This window comes from Cetorhinus maximus, chromosome 17 (assembly GCF_964194155.1).
Source record: "Cetorhinus maximus chromosome 17, sCetMax3.hap1.1, whole genome shotgun sequence".
NCBI classification, from domain to species: Eukaryota; Metazoa; Chordata; class Chondrichthyes; order Lamniformes; family Cetorhinidae; genus Cetorhinus; species Cetorhinus maximus.
This window is the reverse complement of record NC_135895.1, coordinates 104,300,477-104,320,691: the sequence shown is the minus strand read 5'-3', so window position 1 is coordinate 104,320,691 and position 20,215 is coordinate 104,300,477. Positions and strand designations below refer to the sequence as shown.

At 42.6% G+C, this 20,215-nt stretch overlaps 1 long non-coding RNA gene across 2 annotated transcripts in view; it reads right to left on the bottom strand.

Moving 5' to 3' along the window:
- Window positions 1-7,627: 7,627 nt before the first annotated feature.
- The window catches only part of LOC144692793 (uncharacterized), a 31,439-nt gene continuing 18,851 nt past the window's right edge, over window positions 7,628-20,215 (bottom strand). Inside the window, exons 1-3 of one of the 2 annotated variants that reach the window (XR_013579395.1) lie at window positions 16,156-16,262; window positions 14,879-14,957; window positions 7,628-7,915 (exon numbers count right to left, since the gene is read on the bottom strand). This is a non-coding gene — a long non-coding RNA (uncharacterized LOC144692793). Of the gene's footprint in view, window positions 7,916-14,878; window positions 14,958-16,155; window positions 16,263-20,215 lie in introns of those variants that run through there. The other variant, XR_013579394.1, reaches the window with a different exon arrangement.

The following is a 20,215-nucleotide window of genomic DNA, read 5'->3' as shown; positions in this document are numbered from 1 at the left end:
CTTCTCCTTGTTTTGCATTGGAAGCTGAGATATCAGTCATCAGACACTGCATCGTGGTGGGGTCCACAAGAGTTCTCATGGAGCTGGCCACCATCTCTACACTGGAATGGACGGGTTCTAGGTTTGCAAGTGCCATGAAGAGATATTAATGTGTATAATGATATTGGAAATTATTTTAAATTGGACTTCTAGTAGGATCTGTGTCCATGGGTGTGAGTGTGTGTGTTTTAAATGGTTTAAAGCCAGCTAGTCTGGGTGCTTTGATGTTTAGTAGTTTTGAGATGTAAACAGCCAGGTAGCAGGTGCATTTGCATGAATAAGCCATTCAAAGACTGGGGGTGAAATCTTGCTCCTAGCTAGAAGACAGCAAGCAATATGTTTATATTACTAATAAAATTGGTACAATGAAAGGAGTTTTATTGTTAGAAGAGGTGGATTTCAAAGGGCCCGGTGATACAATGAGAATTTGCAATCAAAGAGAAGGTTAGATATATACAGAAGAGTTTTGTGTGTGGAAGTCAGAGGCGTGTGAGGTCTAAGCTGCCTGTAAACCTACAACTGCCTGCAAAGGAAACAGATTGAAAGGAACCTCATTTTGAATTCATAAGGTAAAATGTGCCTTGCCTGGCGTCTGTTTAAAGTCTATGGTTATTGTTGCCTTGGTGAATGTTTTAGGAGTGATTAATTTGGGGCTTTGTTTAATAGTTATTATAGTAGTAATTTGTAGATGTGTATGTGTTTAATACCTTGTAAAATTAATAAATGTTTAATGTAATTTATATAAAAAGCCTCTGCAGGTTTGGTGGTTTCATTTCTGAATTCAGGGCTGCAACTCAAACATACCGATTGAAAATATAGGTTATGACAGTTGGTTAAAGTTTCCCTCTGGAATTTAAATAGCTCAGCCTTCACCAGATGCTGTGTCATAACAGAAGCCCCTTGACAAGTTGGAGTTGGACTCCTCCATGATCCTTGACAATAAGAATAGGCTCTTCACCAGGCCTGTGCACCGAGCTTGTCAGTGTCTATGCCTGTCAGTCTTTCACTATACGCTGCTCCATCAAAGTCCTCATTTGAGTCCTCTGCAGCTCAACTTGTGTGCAACCTCGCCTTCTGGGCAGCTGGCATCCACACTATCCTTTATCCCTGCCCTTGACTGATGTCCACCCACACCTGTCATGTGCAGATCCCAGCTCTAAGATACCTCTGCAGTATTGGATTGCGGGATGAAGTGGGATTTGAGAAGATGGATGAGGCAGGAATATATTTTCATTTTCAATGGCTTCAGCAATGATGCTGCCACTGCCTTAGTGATGACCTGGCTAATTATTCCCAGCACTGCCCCCTCCATGGGATAAACATATGCAGCTGTGTCTGCCTCATGCACACCCCCCATCTCCACCTCACCACCCCAGTGCTCCCAGCCCACTACCCCACCGCCAGTTTGCTACTACCATGGCCACCTTGCATTGCAAAGGGAAGGAAATGCGTCAATGAGTGCGGTGCCATTATTTGGGTGATGGGCCTTCTGCAATAGACTAGCTGGCAGTGTATGTAAGCTGTGAGTTATGAGGGTATGGCTTGCAGCAATGGCATGTGTGTGAGATGTAGCACATAAGGTTTGTGTCATTGTTAACATAGATTGTTGGTAGGCGTGTGAAGGGGATGTGGTGAATGGAGGAGTTTGTGAAGCTAGTGGTATAGTTAGTAGGATAAGATATGTGATGATGCATTCACTGACCATGAAAACTGTTGTGAAGTAAACTTCTTTCAACACTGCTTCCAGGCTCTCAGAGGTGGACTACTGACAGTGACCACTATGGCTAGCAGCTCCCCCTGCAATCTGTCTGGCAGGCCTCCTGGACCCCTGATGGATGAGAACCTCTCTTCTCCTCTTTACCTTCTGCACCAATGATTCAGGCATGGCATCCAAGAACCTTGGGCAGGCTCTCTGGCCTGCTGTGTTAATGTTGCATTTGCTGCAGCAATTGAGTGCATGCTCTAGTTGTGATTAAGAGCAGTGAATTGGGAAAAGGTTAGGGCACATACAAATAGTCAGCACTCATATTATACTGGGCTTTGTCAATAAACCTATGTTGAAGACAGACTGGCGCCAGCTTCTTCCCTTGGATGGATGGATGTTCAGCGACTTAACATGCTGCACCATTTCACTTCCTTCCTCCAGGTCTTCAAATCTTCTTCAATCCATCTCAGCCCCTGGCACAGCCAGAGCTCACCTTTAAGAGGTATGATTTGGTTTGAAATAGGTCCACGGTTACACAGCATCACATTCAGCACTGAGTTAGCTGCATGCCGCAATCATGCAACTGAGCAGGTAGCACAAAGTTTCCGTACTTTCTGTTATTGCTTGGAACGGTGGCAGAAACATTTCGGGTCATGGTCCCCACATCCCACTTCAGGCACGATCCAATTCACCACCACCCCGCATCCCCCACCACCCGCTACCCCATCCCCCACCCCCACCCCACCCCACCCCACCCCACCCCATTGTTTGGTGTGTTCAAATCGATGGCTTAGTGAAACCTGTAGCAGATTATTCAATGCTTTGAAGAAGATTTGCAATTTAGATCATCGTCAGCAGTTACACTGGTTCCTCAATAAAGAAAACAATCTCGGACAGTGGTTCTGACAGGTCTCTGCCACCTGATATCATCAAGAAGATTTCTGACGAGAGGCAGTGGGTGTACAGCAAGTCTATCCAATTATGGAATATTGTAATGTAGTGGGAATGACAGCACATCCGTGTTTGCTCACCTGGCAGAGCAGAGATTTACCCTTTAAAGGATATAATGCCACATTTCCATCAATCACATGAGATAAAGTAGGAAAGTTACACACAGAATTAATAGCCTGGAAATAGGCCATTTGGCACATAAGTCTATGCCAATGCTCTGCATGAGCCTCTTCCCATGCTAGATTATCTCACCCTATCTTGTTAATAGTGAGTTCTACATTCTAACCACTCTCTGGGTAAAGATGTATCCTCTGAATTCTTTACTGAATTTACTAGCGATTATCTTATATTTCTCACCCCTAGCATTGAACACCCCTCAAGTGGAAACATCTTCTCTACGCCTACCCTATCAAAACCCTGTAGAATTTTAAAGACCTCAGCCTTCTCTGTTCTAGAGAAAAGAGCCCCTGTTTATTTGACCTTTCCCGATAATCTTCACCTCTTAGTTCTGGTCTACCTTACCCAATGCCTCCGTATCCTTTTTATAATATGGAATCCAGAACTATTCACAGTGCTCCATTTTATGCTCTAACCAAAGTTTCATACAAGTTATCATAACTTCTCTGCTTTTCGATTCTATTCCTCTAGAAATGAACACCAGTGTGTTGTTTGCTTTTTTATGGCCTTAATATTTATTTTCTTCTACTACTGCCCACACAGTATACATCATGTCCTTCTCCTTCCCACTACCCCTGCTTGCCCCGACTCCCACATCGCAGTCAAGGTAGTTAACCCTCACTGATGATGGAATTACCCCCAAGAGCTCAGCAGACAGGGGTCAAGGGCCGGGCACGACCTGGTTATGATTTCTGTCTATTGTTAGTTGGAAGTCCTGCCCTGCATGTTCACACAGCTACTGAGTAACCAGCATACAGACCCAATTCCAAGGATGGGAACAAATAGATTAAGCGTTGCCATAGATTGTTTTCAAAAAGTGCCTTGAACCCAAGGACATCTGAGTGTGGCTCATCCTTGTTTTCAAATCCTTCCGTGGTCTCGCTTCTCCCTAGCTCTATAACATTCCCGAGACCTACAACCTTCTGAGAGCACACCATTCCTCAAATTCTGGCCTCTTGCACATCTCCGATTTTAATCTCTCCACTGTTTGTGGTTATGCCTTCAGCTGACTAGGCCCAAAATTTGGGAATTCCATCCCAAAATCCCTTTGACTTTCTACCTCTTCCTTTGCTTTTAAATCATTCCTTAAAACTTACATCTTTGATAGGGTTGCCAACCCTCCAGGATTGGCCTGGCATCTCCAGGAGTTGAAAATCAATCTCCAGGAAACTACTGTGTGCAACCCTGGAGAAAAATCATCGTGACATTAAAAAAGATTGGTTTTCTTTGTCGTTTTTTTTTAACATTTTCTTTACCAGGTATAAAAATATTGAAAATGGGGGGGAAAAGGCTGTTTGGCTGACAGTCAAGCATTATCCAATTGGGTAATGTGTTCTTACTTTCCTGTTGGTGTCAGAAGGCACAAGGATGGATGTGTTGGCCAACTAATGGCTAGAGCATGGAGCAAGTCATGTGATGAAACCTCCAGGAATATGTTTAATCACAGCTGGCAATCCTACTCTTTGATTGAGTTTTTGGTCACCTGCCCTAATATCTCTTTATCTTTACTCATGATCTTGGGACGTTTCATTACATCAAAGCCGCTATCTAACAGCAGGTTGTTGTCATTGTCTATATAGTGTACTGGTTTCACAGGTTTGTGGGACAATTTCAGTGCAATAGTTCCTCTTCATGGATCCCCAAAGCTGCTTTGAGTCTACAAAACCGATCAAAAGATTGTGAGCAACTGCCTCATGGTGCATTCAGATCCATGTATCTGGCCACTTCCAAGAGATTACCTTGTCAATAGAGTTGAAATGAGCAGAAAGTAGCAAATAAGACTAGATTCCTATTCATTGAATATGAAGAGGTGGATAACTTAACACAAGCCTGAAATCATACACCTCTATTTCCTGCAAAATATTCAGCACACATTGTTTTTGAAAAGATCTCAGGATGTCCTATAAGAAGTTTAGGTACATCCCAGTTGACTATAATTTTTTTTGGTTGCCTTAACAATAAATAATAGGTTTGGAACAAGGTGACCCATTGAAAATAAACCATCCGTGGTGTCAACTGGATAATTCATGAGTTCACAGATATAAGTGGTTCATTAGTTCACAGATATAAGTGGTTCATTTTTAGCTGTTTTACTACTGGCTTATTTTCCATAAACATCTGCCTTCTGTGTATACACTTACAGGTAAATATTAATTCAGATAAATGGCTGTTTTTTTAATAGTCCAAAATGATGTGATATAATGCATTGCTAACTGAGGACTAAAGTGTAACACAGTATATCTTCCACTGCATCTTCGGGGTAAGAAATAAATCCTGTAAGTGTTTAGGTTATTGTTAAACCCATTACATAATTGTTCAATGTTTAGTTTGTCTTCTCTAGCACACTTAATGTTGAGAGCAATTAAGCCTTCAGGAGTAAACTGGAGCTTAGGAATTGTGTGACGACAAAGTTTAGCTCACGGACTCAGGCAGTAAAAACAATTTAATTAGGTCAGAGAAACACAATGGGACTTTACATCCTTTCATGCCCTGGATCTTTTGAAAGTTGCTCTCTCTGGCATAGAGACGAACAGACAAAATGCTGGAAGTGCATAGCAGGTACATCACCATCGGAAAGGGGAAATGACAGGTTAATGCTTAAGGTATAGGGCCTTCGACAGAATTGCATTCACCTCCTCCTTCCTCGTGGTACTGATGTATTTGTTTCAGATTTCTTGCATTTGAAGTCAAAGGAGGCTTTAAAGAAAAGCTCAACTGAGAGTCTCCAAATCACATGGTAATCCGTGCATGTCACAGGACTAGAAACATTGCGCACAAAATGTCACACTCCCATTTATGACTCAGGGCTAGTCATAATAGAGCTCTTGTCACATCTGGTTCGAGGAAACAGGTTTAATGGAGTCAGGGGATTCAGTCTGATAGCACTAGAACACAGGCAGCAAGTGGGAAAGACAGAAGATAATGGCATTTTCCATTCAGTTTTGTACATTTCTTTCAGTTTCTTTATTAAGCTCATTTTAATTTAAAGACTAATTCTTTCTTCAAAAATCTACACCCATTTTCTTTCCCAGTAAATTTTTATGTAACATCCTCAGTTTCCATCCTTTCCTTTCTGTTGAAACCCATCTAGACTTAATTCATTTCTCTTCTCTGTCTCTTTCACTGAACTATCTGACAGACTGGGAAACAATTAAACTGGATGAAATTTTGACAATGCTACAAGATACTATATCACATTTGTTTTCAAAGGCAAAAAGCATGATAGCTATCAGCAACATCGAAAGCCAAAAGAATGGAAACCGGAATTTAATCCACTGGGAATGGAATCAATAAGTAAACAGGGCTGCAATCAAAGACCAGAGTTCCTGCCATGCTTCTAGATGAGTCAAGCTTCGGTCTTGGGTGGTTAATCCAGTTGTGTATGAAGTACAGTCAAATCTTGCCTTCTGGACTAGAGGAAACAAAGATGGAGGCTATGTCAGACTAGACAACTGGGATGCTGGGATACAGGGATTGTGAGGGTAAAAATTTATTGTTAACAAGTGGAACCAAAGATGGAGATGAGAAAACGCACAGCTTCAGAAATATCATGACAAATGGAATGCCAAATGTTGGGTAATTGAGAGTTTGGAGGTGTAGTTATAGATGACCTGAGGATGGATGCAGAAGGAGCTGATCAAGTAAGTCGGTGGCAGTGTATGGATGGCAAGGATATTAAGGAGGATAGCCTTGTCAGTGGCTGAATCGATGGAATTCAAGGAGAATGGCAAGGTTTAGGGGGTGCATATGGGTATTTTATGTCAAGAGAGAGGTTGAAGCAGGACATGAGAGAATTCAGAAGACAGAGGGAAAGAGGAACTGAGATGGATATTGAAATCAGGACGGATAAGGAGCTGCTTAGTGCAGAGACCAAGGATTGGGAAGGGAAGGAGAGCTCAGTGAGAGTGTCAGAGTGGGACCTGAGGGCAGAGTTGTGAGGCCATCAGTAGACAATAAGGGGAGATGAGAGTGGTTAAACAAGGTGAGAAATTGTTAAAGGAGCAGGAGGATGTCTGATTTGCAGCAGTACGGACAGGGCAGGTGACGGAAAGTACAGGAAGGCTGGGAAGATCCAATAAAGGATAAAGACATCGCCATTCATGAGCCAAGTTTCAAAGCCAGGATCCCAATCACAATTCACAATAAGGTTATGGACAGCAAAGACCCCGTTCAGGTTTAATTTATATTCTGGAGGAAACTTGGAGGTGGGTGGGGATCAGTTGTCTAGTAGATTCTAAAGGGGTGGTGGTGGGTAAGGCTTGGTGAGTAGAAAAGGAAGGAGGTTGCCGAGGCTAAACCCCAGTGGGCACGCTCACCAGGAAGATTGGCAAACAACAAGCATGGCAAAGATTGGACTGTACCTGGTACACAACTGAGTTAACCATCCAAGGCAGAAGCTTGACTTGTCTAGAAACGTGGCCATTGGGATTGTTGCTTCTAAGGAAGCAACGACGTGTACCTTGGTGACACCTTCAAAGAATTAAAGAGAGGCATAGAAGGCAAGTGTAGACGTGGGAATCAAACCTACGGCAGTCAGACAGTAGGACAGCAGAGGAATAATAATGTGTTGGAGTAGGGAGTAGGGAGGAAAAATGCTCATAAGAAATGAAAGATGGCTTGAATGGATGTTGGGAATAGGAGGAGACAGGAGAGAAGGACCAGAAAGAGCCCATGGTAAGAAAAGGGAGACAAAAGGATATCGACTTCAGACATGTTACTTTAGTACTTAATGAGTTTATTCAGATTACAGGGGATACAGGACCACATAGATCCCTTTATATAGAAATGTCTATCCCTTGTTTGATGCAGGAATAATTCATGTGATTGTAATTTTCCGCACCTTGTTTTCTAGGTTAGCCTCAGTGCAGAGATTGCCATGAAGCATTTGTTTCTCTGTTGCTGTGGTATCCATTACATAAATCAACCAGCTTCTGCATTAGCTGCTCAAGCAGGCAAACATTATGAAAACACGAGAAAGTGCTATTGGCCTCTGTCCCACATTCCCTCCGTGGAAAGATGCGCCCCAACTCGACAAACCAGCTCCTGCATTGGAAGAAGTAACAATCTTATTCAAAATGGTGTCTGCTTCCAACTCACGAGCATTTTGATTTTTCAAATTTCCATTCACGATCAAAACAATTTAATTAAAAACGATTCTTCTTGGCAAATCAATTTATTGTTTCCCGTTCCACTGAGATCCATCAGTGCTTCTGCATTTGGAAAGCATGAAATTAGGCTGAATTAGCAGTGCAAGTGACGTCAGAACAGTAGTCAGAACAGAATAGTACTGCTTTATCGCAGTATTACTGAGGCTGTTTTTTGATGCTAATCTGTCACACGATGCTGCCAGGGGACAGATAGCAATGATCTGTCCCAGCACTAGGGGGAGACACTCACACAATTTTCATCTGTTTTTGTGGGGAGTTGAGAAGTTATCTCGAAAATTATCAGAAGGCACTCAGCTTAATGATGAGGATAAGAGATCTAAAGAATAAGGAGAATAAGGTTTAACACTAAAAAAAATTATCTACAGTATAAAAAGTATAAAGAAAATGATCAAATATTTATTAAAACACTGAATAAAAGAAAGACTTGCATTTATATAGCGTCTTTCACAACTACTGGACATCTCAAAGCGCTTCACAGCCAATTAAGTACTTTTGAGGTGTAGTCACTGTTGTAATGTAGGGTGCGTGACAGCCAATTTGCGCACAGCAAGTTCCCACAAACAGCAAAATGATAATGGCCAAATAATCCGTTTTTGTGATGCTGATTGAGGGTAAATATTGACCAGGACAACAAGGATAAGTCCGCTGCTCTTCTTCGAAATAGCACCATGGAATCTTTTGCATCCACCTGATCAAGGAGGCAGATAGGGCCTCAATTTAACATCTCAGCCAGGAGGCAGCACCAACAGTGCCACACTCCCTCAGTACTGCATGGAGTATCTGCCTTAAATTTTATGCTCTAGCTTTGCAGTGGGACTTGAACCTAGGGGCAGGAGGCAAGTCACACTGGCATTCTCCTGAACTTACTGAAGTTAGAAATGATTGTTGAGTGGTCAGGGCAGGATTGTATGGCTTACAACAAATCACTGGGTACTTTCTGTAAATTTCACTAATTTCTGTAATTTTCAGCTATGTTCTCTGATGCCCGAGGGATTAGGAGCCACAAATCATTCCACATTCCAGAGAATGGGACTGATGTCAGTCCTCTCTGTCCAAGGGAATAACTTCAAAATAGTGTCCATGGTCTTCCCCCAGCACATTCTGTACATTCTACATGACGGCAATATGACAATATAAAAAGTAGAATGAAGTAAGTCTCCTCCAGTGAAGTGAAATCATTTCAAGTTTTAGATCTCCAAGTGAGGCTAGAAAGAAACATGGGGCTGAATTTCACTAATTCCTTCCAACTCCACTTTCAGAACATGCATGCTGCTCCCAGCTACAGCACCCCACACCCATCAAACACTGTGACCTATACACCAGCCCACCCCCTCCCCATCTCACCCTCTGCCCACTGCAGTCATGACTGGACACTAACTCTCCTGGCCCAATCACCCCTATCCCAGTTGCCCCACCCTCCTAGTTCCCTTTAAATAATTACCCGAAGTCTGGGGCTGTTTTTGCAGCAGCCCAATCATTCCTCTTTGCTGGCGCGCTGTCCACAGATGCCTATTAGGTGTCCGCAACTCACTGGGTCAATGATCATGAGATCCAAGGCTCAATATCAGGTGCTTCCCAGGTCAATTCATTTAGGGGCAGGGATAGATTCCTGCATCTTCAAATTTCTAAGCCAAACAGTGTCTCTGTGAACAATCAGGTTTAACAGCAGAGGCTGCAAATACATATCCATAAAGACTCGCAATTTCTCTGTAATAAGTGAAAAATTCCTGAAGGTTTTCCCAGAATCTCTCACTGTACAATGATGGAACATTAGATTCTGTTTGGTTTGTGCACACTGCACTTTCACGTGTTATAGCCTGAGATTCAGGGCTGGTTCACTTCAGTGGTCAGCTGATTTGAGACTTGTGCCAACTCATTCTGATGAGAGGTCATTGACCTGAAATGTTGACTCTGTTTCTCCCTCTCCAAAGATGCTGGCCAGACTTGCTGAGCATTTCCAGCATTTTCCAATTTAACTTTATTTTGAAATTGTTGGTTAACTTTTGATAATTTTCCAATTCAGCGTGCATTGAACCACAGCTGAATCTGACAGAGCTGTGGCAGAAATCAGTTCTGGTCATAACATTATCATATCATCAGGTGAAGCTGATAAAATCCTATTTGCTAGTGTGAGTTCGGCCTCCTTTGGGTTACTGTGATGCTGAAGTATTCCTCCAGGAAATGTGAGTACAAGCATGCGAGACTCCGAAGAGCTCCTATCAGCCAGTGGCCATTTCTTTCGGCATGCTCTTCCTACCCATTCTGATGATATACTCAGCATCATACTAAAGGCCAAGCTAATCAACAGAAAGGAGTAATCCTGAAAGCACAAAGACTGATTGGGTCACCCATTAAAATAACTACTAAAAGCTTCTAAGGGGGTGTAGTGGTGTAGTTAATGTCACTGAATGAGTAATATAGAGGCCTAGACTAATGCTGTAATGGGTACAAATCCCACCACAGCAGCTGGTGGAATTTAAATTCAATTAAGAAAATCTGGAATTAAAAGCTCATCTCAGTATTAGTGACCACAAAATGATTGTTGTAAAAACCCATCTGGCTGACTAATGTCCTTTAGGGAAGGAAATCTGCGGTCCTTACCTGGTCTGGCCTGCATGTGACTCCAGACCCACAGCAATGTGGTTGACCCTTCACTGCCCCCTGAAATAGCCCAGCAAGCCACTCAGCTCAAGGGCAGTTAAGGAATGGGCAACAAATGCTGAATTTGCCAGTGACGTGAAATAATTTTTTAAAAATCAATCATTTTATCACCAACATGTCAAGTGTTAATTCTAAGTAGATATTTTCAACAAGACCTTTAATTAATGTTTAACCTCAGTGCATTCGTGACACAAGGAAAATTAAATTCTTGATGCAAAATCAACCAGGCTTCACCTCAAGCCTGTGATTTTTTTTCCCACATAATTTTCTTCCATTAAATTATTTATCCCAAAAACATGAAAGAAGGAAATCTTCCCCGCTTCCCCTGAACATGAACAATTCAATTACAGAGTGCTCATCCTGCTGTACCCTCAGTACTTGGAAATCAGGGGGTTGCAGGATTCATCCATTTTCAGATGTACAGGTGATGTGGAGGTACAGTCACTAGGGGGAGACGGTATCCTGTTGAATGCCTCAAATATCAGCATTTCCCTTGCTGAGGTCCATTCGACAGCATTTAGAGGGCATTCAACTGAAGGAGAATAAAATCAGGCTTTGTTGCACCCATTTTCGCCTCCCCCCCACCCCATGTCTGAACAGTGTCAGAAACACGCCCTACCATTTATCGATGTTACAGAGAGACATTCCTCTAAACAGAGAGGTACAGACAGACATGTATCTATGTTACAGAATCGTATATACGATACAGGCACTCGAAAGATGTTTTTATCCTCAAGCTAGGTGTTAGAGCCATTGAATATGTTGCCAAGGGGCCTGGCACCAGTTTTAGGGCCCCTTTTTGTACAACTGACAGATTTTTCGCAGTTCCAGCTCTGTTTCTGTTTCACTTCCTCATTGATCCTCCTGACTTCACAGCAATGCTGCAGGCCTCCTCCTCTTGAGTGTCACTGCTCCCAAACCCCACTCCCCTAGTACCCACACTCTGAGAAAAAGTTGCAAATCATGTCGGCCCTCAGATGAAACTTGGTGGGCAGGATTTTACACCCTGAGGGTAGGCGTGTAAAATAGCGCGTGATGGCGCGGGTGAGCATCCCGACATCATTGCGCACTCAGCCGGGGGAGTCTGCAGCGCGCCCGCCAACAATTAAGAGGCTTATCAAGGCCATTAATCAATTAACCAAAAGCTCTTTTTTGCTGCCTGTCCAACCTTACGGTTGGCAAATCGGCCAGGCGGCCTTTGTATTTTTTGGAAAACTCATCCACAGGCGCGATGAGGTTTCCAACATTAATTTTTCAAAAAAACAAAACATTTGGACATAATTTTTATTATGTTTATATTCATGTGAGTGAGTCCTATGTGGGGACATCTTTTTTTCACATTTTCAAAATCTTTCTTTTTGTTTTTACAATTGTTCAGCTCCCGGAGGCAGCTCTGTTCTTTCAGGGAGCTTCCAGTGCACCCTCCCCCCGCCAGTACGCAGACTTTAGCGCTCGCCCTCCTCCTGCCCCCACCCTGGCAGCGCTGAGATTCTCAGCGTGCCTTTCACGCAGGCTGGTGGTTAATTGGCCGGACAGCGTGATATCGCAGTCGGCGGGCAGCAGAGCATTTCCCAGCCGCTCCCGGGCCCGCATTTCACTCAAAGGTACAGCCTATAAAATGAGCTTTAACAGAGTCTGCTGCCAGGCAGTCCCTATCTTAAGATACGAAAAAAATTAGTGATGGACAATCGAGAAATGCTGAGAAGTTTTCAGTTGTCTTTCCTTTATACCATCTTGGATTATGGAGCAGTTTGACAGAATATAAACCTAGAAATTAGTGATATCAGCATGTGACCAGCTACCATACTCAATGATATAACTCTTTTCAATTACTGTACCTGACATGTTAATACAGTTTGAAATAAATGAGTTAATCACTGCATTAAATTAGCAGACGTAGGGTGTCAGACGAATGAGTTAAGTACTTATTCATTAATATCACAAACTGCAGTTAAGTGCAATTTTGAGGTAATTAATACATTTGTGTACATTGGATATAATATATGACTGTGTGAAAATGACAACAGGAAAAGGCTAACTGGTCCCTCTAATCTACCCAACTCTTCCGATCCCACCCCCACACAGCCATGTAATCTCATGGGGCCCATCCTGACTACAGGGAGAAACGACTTGAGACCCACAGAGGGAGATAGTCCTGCACCACTTCAGTTTGACACTGTAATGGAGCATGGTGACCCTGTGGTCCCAAACCTGCTTTAAGCCTTTGCGGTTCCTTGGATCTCCAGGTGAGTTATTAAATCCCCACCTCACCCCCCGACCCCAACTCCCAAACCTCCATGGCACGGAGAGTCCGACACTGCCACTTGCACCCTTTATGTTCTTTCATTTGTAACAGCGTGTGTGTGAAGTCTCGTCAAGAGAATTGCTGCTTGTACCAAGCAGTGTAACCAGAGTATTTCCTGGCTGGAATTCAATCTGTAGCTAATAGACTCAAAGCAATAACAACACTATAAATGCAGCATTGGATTCAGCCAATGCGCACGACACTGCATCATGTTTCATTTTAGCATTTGCAATGAAACAGGGTTGCTAAGTGCTTTTGATATAAAGGATGGAATAAAGTAGCACCTATGCTCACTTATCCCACCACTTCTTCTGTCCCAGGGACTTTGACATTTTGTATAAGCAGGACTGTAGAGCTGATTTTAACCTAACTGGGTGAGCAGGAAATCTTTGGGATTGGGTGGAATGCCAGTTTTACTCCCAGTCCAATGCTGGAGAGTAAAATCTAGCAGGGTTTAAAATCATCACTGCATTCAATCCCGTCACTATCCCAATGGTTAGGTTGGGTTTCAATTGTCCCCACACATGTCTCAGACTGGTGGCTGTGTGGTTTGTCTAGCAGAGGCCAGTAGCTGAATTATACTGCAGGCTCCGAATCTCACTCTGGAAGCCAGAGCACTGCTCCATCTACCTACACACATCCGAAGGGTCATGGTGTTCCCTAGAGGTCCAAAGGATTCTTGACCCCTTTCAACAAATCCCAACCATTGAGGTTACTTCAGGTGTTGAACTATATGGTGTGACAAGGGGTCATGAGGGAGAGGTGGAGGGGCTGGTGGTGTACATTGGAACAGAGGAGGCTGAAGGGAGGTTTAATTGAGGTGTATAAAATTATGATGAATTTAAAGAGTTTGGATAGGGAATACCTTGTTCCCTTAGCAAAGAGGCCAATATCCAAAAGGGACAGACATAAAATAATTGGCAGAAGGATTAGAGGGAAGTTGAGGAGAAATGTTTTTCACCCAGAGGGTGGTGGGGATCTAGAATTCACTGCCTCAGGGAGTGATAGAGGCAGAAACCCTCAACACATTTCAGAAACACTTGGCTGTACTCTTGAAGTGCCGTAAAGGGAAAGGCTACAGGCCAAGAGCTGAAACGTGGGATTAAGCTAGATCGATCTATTTCGGCCAACAAAGACACGACAGACTAAATGGCATCCTTCTGTGCTATAAATGTCTTTGGTTTTATGTAGCAACAATGCACTTTGGAGCAAACAAGGACTTGACTTGAGCATTATGGGACTCACGGCACTGAAAAATAACAGGATAACTTCATCCTCGAAGGACATTCTGTAGGCATAGCAAGAAATGTTTGATGATAACGAATGATTACTGATCTGAATTATCATTCCTGTAGGTGAATTAAAGAGGGAGGTGGGTTGTAATTTGAGGTTTATGTAATCTGTACAAACAGTTCCATTTTGTGCCATTTCAAGTTTCTACTTATCCTACAGCCTTGAAGACCCTCCCTCATAATATGTAACAAAACTGTTTGGCAGGGTTTAAGGACATTTTTAAATTTCAGAGTTACACAATGTAAATAAACTAGTCAAATCTCCTCTTATGGGTTTATAGCAGCAGTTAAATCTCTTCCATATTATAACCTGCGAACATCATCAACTGTTCTACAGGGCCCAATCAGGAGGCAGTCAGTGTGAGATCTTCCAGAGTACATTCTTAAAAGTAAAACCTTTCCTCTGATGTTTCAGTCACACCTCTCAGAATAAACTTCTTTAACTATACAAAGTTAATTGTTATTTTTGAAGTAATTAATCTAGCAGCCATTAAATCCACACACCATCACTTTGATGCACCTTAGTTCTGGTTAGTAGCACATCTCCCCGCAACTCCTGAGCATAAACCTACATATGAACCTTTGAGTGTGTCTCTGTCAAAATCGAGAATGTCCAACCGTGTCTCAACTATACTTGGCTTGTTGTTCAACTAAAGTTTCTGTTAGAACAAAGAAAGATCCCATTTTATGAGAAATCCAAAACCACCCGAAAGGAAATTACTCATAGATTCATAGACTCATAGATGTTTACAGAACAGAAGGAGGCCATTTGGCCCATCATGTCCGCACCGGTTAACAAAAATCTGACTACACTAATCCCATTTTCCAGTGCTTGGCCCATAGCCCTGGAGGCTATGGCAATGCAAATGAATATCTAAATACTTCTTAAATGTTACGAGTGTTTCTGACTCAACCGCCCTTTCAGGCAGTGAGCTCCAGACTCCCACCACTCTCTGGGTGAAAAATATTTTTCCTCAACTCCCCTCTTAGCCTTCTACCTCTTACCTTAAATCTGTGCCCCCTGGTTACTGACCCCTCTACTAATGGAAAAAGTGCCTTCCTATCCCCCCTATCTATGCTCCTCATAATCTTATACACCTCTAACAGGTTCCCTCTCAACATTCGCTGCTCCAAGGAAAACAACCCCAGCCTATCCAATCTTCCCTCATAGCTCAGACCCTCCAGCCCAGGCAGCAACCTTGGAAATGATTAAAGGCTATGCCACAAAACTGATATATTTCAGTCTCTACTTTGCAAGTTGATTTCAAATGTGCAAAGATCTATATGCCCTTGAAATTGACCGTAAACATTTGGATTAAAAAGTGTAAGAGGACACAACTATATAGCACCTTTTGCAACCTCAGGACATCATAGAGCACTTTAGAACCAATCAAGTACTGTTGTAATACAGAAAATGCAGCAACCCTTTGTGCCCTGCAAGGGCTCCAAAACAGTAAAATGATACATTTAATCATATCAAATATACAGTACAGAAACATGCCATTCATCATATCTAGCCTGTGCTGCTGTTTATACTCCACACCAGTCTTATTCTGTTCCAGCTACCTCGTCTCAGCCTTTCGACATATCTCTTGTAATAAATTGATGTACTGGACAAGTTTCTTACTTGAAACAGATAACTTTATTACAGAGCTCTTTTAGAAGCTACATGCTTGAACAAGGTCCACTGCCCCTAAGATTACCCGCACTTAGGGCTCATTCATCAGAACAATCATGTGGCCCCATAAAGGCATTAGGAAAGGTTATACCTACAATCATTACATTTCCTCCCCCTTTAATTTTTTTACTTTTCTAATTTACAAAGAATCTTTTAACCCACAACATATACATACATACACAGGTCATGTGATTAAAGATTAAGTCTCTGAGGTGGTTTTCTAATTCAGTTAGAGCAGTGAGATTCTCCCACTGGATCGACATGATCAGGAACTGCAGCATCAGGCACATCCTTAAACAGTGGCAGCTCAGTATTAGATAATTCAACAGAGACATCAGGCATGTCTATCCTAAGTCGATCTGTCACCTCAGGGATTAAAGGTTCGACGTCAATTACAGATGGAATAGCTGGTTGTTGGAATGCCTCTCTACTCTTTAGATGATCCACATGTCTTCCAACAATCCTGTCTCCCACTTCTACTTGGAATGACAAAGGTCCTGTTTCAGAGACAATTATACCAGGAACCCAGCTAGGACCATTTGCAAAATTCCACATGAAAACTGTATCTCCCATAATAAATCTTCAAGCCTTGCTATGAATATCATGATTCAATTTCTGTCTACTCTGATTCTTCTCTACCTTCCCCTCTAAGTTTGGAAGCACCAAACTTAACCTTGTACAAAGATGGCGTTTCATCAGTGATTCAGACAGTGTTGAACACGTAGTTACATGAGGAGCATACAATAATTAAGAAAACATGAGAGTCGAGTTTCTGATTTGAAAGTTTGCTTTGTTCTTGCAGCTAACCCATTGGATGAGAGATGATATGGCGCTGTTTTAACGTGTTTAATTCCATTTAAACTCATGAATCTCTGAAATTCTGTACTAGTGAAGACAGTACTGTTATCTGAAACAATGACTTCTGGTAGGCCATGTATACTAAACATCGGCGCAGATTTTCAACAGTTGCACATGATGTCAGTGATCTAACTTCATACACATCCATCCACCTAGAATGCACATCGCTGACCAATAAAAACATGGTACCTAAAAATGGACCTACGGAGTCTATATGTAATCTAACCCAGGGTCAACCAGGCCACTTCCACGGATGCAGTGGAGCTGAAACAGGCAATGTCCGTTGTTGCTGAAACTGGAGACAGTGCTTGACCATGCTTTCAATGTCAATGTCTATGCCTGGCCACCAGACATAGCCTCACGCAAGCATCTTTATCTCCAAAATGCCTGGATGTGCACTGTGAAGCTCTGTTAAGAGTGGTTCTCTTCCTTGCAAAGTGACGATGACTCTTAATCCCCACAGCAAGATTCCATCTTGACAGCTTAATTCTGTTTTACGGGCATGGAATGGTCTTATCCCTTTAGATATTGGTGAATTCGACCATCCTTGCAATACCTGGTCTTGGACTTTTGACAAAATTGGATCCCTAGTTGTCCAATCCTTTACTTGCTTCGTATACACAGGTGAAGAGTCCAAGGAATTCAGCAAAACCACAACTTCTTGTGGCATTGGAACATGTACAGAGCTATCTGGTAACGGAAGACAACTGAGTGTGTCTGCATTTGCAATATGAACACCAGGACGATGCATAAAGGTGTACTCAAAGCCCAATGTTGAATTCTTTAATTTTTTTACATTTCTTATTTACAAAGAACATTTTAATCGACAACATTTACATATATACACAGGTCATGTGATTAAAGATTAAGTTTCTGAGGTGGTTTTCTAATTTGGTTAGAGCGGTGAGATTCTCCCACTGTATCACTAAGGCTATTGGCAGAATGGTTTTATCCTTACTTAACAAGTTCATTAATGGTTTATGATCGGACACGATGGTGAAATGTCATCCACGCAGGTACTGGTGGAATTCCTGAACTCCAAATATTACTGATAAACCTTCATTTTCAAGTTGTGAATAAACCTTCTTGTTTGCAGAGATGGCTGTGGAGACATAGCCAATTGGCCTTTCAGAACTATCTTCCATCCTGTGTGACAACATAGCTCCCACACTGTAAGGAGGGGCGTCACAGGTTAGTATTAATTCTTTTGATGGGTCATAATGTATGAGTAGACATGGTGAGTGAAATAGCTTCTTAACTTTTACAAAGGCTTCTTGTTGTTGCACCTTCCATGACAAAAAATGGTTCTTTTTCAATAATAAGTGTAGAAGTACTAATACTGTTTACAAGTTTGGCAAGAAGCGACTATAATAATTTATCATGCCCAAAAAAGACTTGATATCAGTGACACTGGTAGGAGAGGGTGCCTCTTTGATTGCCCTGACTTTTTTCTTTACTGGACAAAACCCCTGGGCATCCGCTCAATGACCCAAGTAGTGACTTCTGGCACTTGGAATGTACATTTCTCTTTCTTCAATGGTACACCAGCTTCCAAAAATCTTCTTAGACCTCTTCTAGGTTGGCCAAATGTTTGGCTTCTGTTGATCCTGTGATCAGGACATCATCCAGGTGCACTACTACTCAGGGAAGCCCTTGCAGTAGACTTTCCATGGTCCTTTGGAAGATTGCACAGGCAGATGATACAACAAAGGACAGGTGTGTATATTGGTACAGGCCCTTGTGTGTGTTGATGGTTACATACCTTTTAGATGTGCTGTCCAGCTCTAGCTGTAGGTGTGCAAGGCTCATGTCCAGTTTGATGTAGGATTTTCCTCCAGCTAGCCTAACGTACAAATCTTCAAACCATGGGATCGGATATTTGTCTAATTTAGCAGCCTTGTTCACAGTTAATTTGTAATCTCCGCAAATGTGAATAGTTTGATCTGGTTTCACCACAGGGGCTATGGGCACAGCCCACTCCGAAAATTGGACTGGCTGATTGATGCCTAGCTTCTCTAAGCAGCACAATTCTGCATCCACCTTTCCCTTTAGGGCATAAGGAACACATCTGGCCTTAAAGAACCGGGGTGTTGCCTCTGGATCTACATACATTTTTGATTGTAAGACTTTTATCTTTCCCGATTCATCATGAAATACGTTATTGTACTTCCTTAACAGTTCATGAATTCCTCCTGTTCTCACTTGAAACATCTCTGGCTAGTTGAGCTTAATTTTTTGTAACCAATTGCAGCTCAGAAGATTAGGTTCTCCACCTGTTGCTATGATCACTGGAAGCTGGGTTGTTTGTTACCTATAGGACACAGGTACAATGGCGATGCCCTTTACTCATTTTGACTCTCCAGGGTATGTCTTCATTGTGCCATGGTTTGCTCCAGATTCAGTGACTTTCATTTAGGTATTTAAATGTGTGTTCTCCCACCACTGTGGTCGAGGCTCCTGTGTCTACCTCCCTAACTAGAGGCTTCCCATTCACTTGAATGGTGGTGTTTTTACTGCTGTGACATTGTATAGGGAATAGATATCAGTATCAGCAGCTTCTGGTTCTGTTATATTATGCACTTTAATCATCTTGGTCTGCTGTCTTATGGGCTGTCTCAATGTCGCCCTGCATTGCTTCATTATGTGCCCTCTTTGTGGCAGTAATAGCATTCTTCCTCCTTAAATCTGCAGGTTTCTGGTACATGGTTACCCCCACATCGGTGACAGATTGATTTCTGAATCGTTGCAGTAATGATCCCACCATGCCTTTTCGTTTTTCGAGCAGCAGAGATTGTCTCCCGGTGGAGGGTGGGTTACAGGAGGAAGGTAGAAGGTGTCGGAAACAGTTTGGAATGTGGCGTCCACCATCTTCATTCAAGGGCAGATCAGGGTGTCGACGCCCTCAACTTCCAACAGAAAAAATGCTAGGTAGGAGGACAGTCATTCGGTAGGCGGAGCTGGAGGTCAACCCACCTGGACAACTGAAGGAGAACCCTGATTATCTATCCTGACAAGGCAAAGGTCTCTCTATAGGATCCAAAGGGCAGTGGAGGGAAAGGGAATAGAGTGACTGGGAGGCTTCTCGCATATGGCTCGCATGAGCCGTTGCAAAGAGTGATGCCTCCATGTGCAGTCCTGGTTCAGGGGAATATAGACGCAGCCTTGGGGCCCCCCGGAAGTCAGGTGGAGTCCACACAGGCAATAACACAAGTAGCAGCAAGACAAACCCAGGAGACCTCTATGAAGTGAAATGATTCATATATTTACAAAGGTGCAATAACTATATCCAATGATTGTACACCCATGCCACCAATGCGAACTTATAATTTTTCTTACCCTACCACTACTAAGTACTTCCATGACGTTCTGCAGCAGGGGTGG